Below are 2,049 nucleotides of genomic sequence, written 5' to 3'. Positions count from 1 at the left end.
CTATTTTGGAGTTTCCACTACCCCTTTCATGATGAAAGGGAGTGGAAACATAATACCCATGCTTGAAATAGCCTTACTATTTTGAGCACAGTGTTTAGCCCTGCTATTTTGAGCACGGTGGTGTATCCTGAAATAGGAACCATAGTGTAGCCATAGCAGTAGTTGCAAACAAACTTTGGAAGATTGTTGCCCTCATCTTCCCTACTAAACCTTTTGCCTTCCTCCATCATCTGGATTACTCTAGCCACTGTCTTTCCTCTTTGTCCACTCAAAGTTGGACAAGGAAGAAGAATGAAAAGAATTAAAAAATAGCAGAAAGTGGCAGAAGAGTCTTTACATGTAGGCAATCTCTCCACAGCCTGCATTCATGCCCATGACCAGTAATGAAAGAAAACTGTAAGTGGAAAATAAATCTGAACTGCGTATGTGATGGAGCCTCTGTCATGCACTGGCCCTAACAAGGGTTAAGTCTAGCCTGGGAGAGGGATGGGACTGTCCAGTAAGCAGCTGCAGCATATAGCAGCCAATTAGATTTCAGCTGGGGTATATTAATAGGGTATCCTGGTGAGGTGGAGACAGCAGCACTGTCTTGCTCCAGCTGTGGAGCAGGAAGGACCTGGGTGCAAGGGGGGATACGCAGAGATGCACTGAGACAGAGCAGTGCTGGGGAAAGGCAGGTGGAGCTTGTGATTTCTGGCCTGACTTTATTCCCAGACTGCAGGGCCTAAGACAGGGACCTGAGGGGTACTAGGCCTGCAAGGAGGCAGCCAGGCAGGAGAAGATAACATATGCAAACCCCCTTACCAAGGATGAGTGGCCATTTCAGACTGCTGTTTGTCCCTGAGTCAGGGGCTAAATGATGACTGGAAGTGGGTCACTGAGGCAATGTGGATCTAGGGGATTGGAATTTCCTTGGAGAGGATGATCCCAGAGTGTGGTGGCATTTGCCATAGGACAGTGCCGTGATGGAAGAACACCGTGAACCAGAAGGACCTGCAGTAACAGAAAAGACAGGTGATGGAGAGTTAGACACCGGTCCGCAGGGGGTGCTGTGAGGTAGAAGAGCCAATTTCAAAGGAGACCAGCAGGTAGCCTCATGCCCTGTGACAGTGTAAAAGAAACATGATTGGATAAATGATATATGTTTAACTTTCCAGGATATGTAGTAGTCCAGTGTGACAGAAACATAACAAGAGGGGGAGGATTCCTATATATTTATAAAGGAAGCTTTTAATTATTTCACAATAGCTATACAGAACTTAAATGCTGAGTACAACAATGCTGAGACTCCTCTCCAGAACAATAGCAACCTTTATGCCAATGTATAAAGTTCACAACCCATGTAGAAGACTAGGTAGTTTAGAATGAGGAAGAGTTAGAGAATATCGACGATGCCCCTACATTATGTGTGGTTTTCTTAATAGCCATAATGAATTATGGGGATTCAGGAAAATGATTATAATGGAAAATGTCTGGAACAGTTCACTGATGTGAACTATGTGCTATTATTAAATATTGGAGCACCTGCTAGGTTTAATTTGGTGGATGAATCCTTTTCATTTTTAGATCTGTGAATTGTGACAAGGTATATAGCAAGTAAGTGCAGCTCAGAAATTTATGAAGAGGACATAATGGGAAATGATCCTTTCCCTCTGCTAATTGTTTAGTGGGGCAGAGGTAATGATGGAAACACTGAAGAAAGCCCTATCTAACACCTTTGCAAAGCTAATTGGGGACTGTAATCTGAATAAATGTGACAAGTAGCAAGTGTATAAATGATAGTTTAGAAAAAATTTATAATACAATGAAAGGCATTGTAGCAGCAGCAAACCTTACTACATGTAAGATATCAGATGTAGGACTGCCTTGAAAAGAGTAATTACATGTGGATAAGGTTACATTTTTCAGAAAGCATGATTATGGAAGTAAATGAATACGTGTTTGTTTGGAGGATCATGTGTTGAACTAATCTCTTTAGAGGACTCTGACAGAGAAAAACATGACATCACCCCAACACTATGGCATCTAATTTCAGATAGAGGAGCAGGA

This window comes from Carettochelys insculpta, chromosome 1 (assembly GCF_033958435.1).
Source record: "Carettochelys insculpta isolate YL-2023 chromosome 1, ASM3395843v1, whole genome shotgun sequence".
NCBI lineage: Eukaryota > Metazoa > Chordata > Testudines > Carettochelyidae > Carettochelys > Carettochelys insculpta.
The sequence above is the reverse complement of the archived record's forward strand: the minus strand, read 5'-3'. Positions refer to the sequence as shown.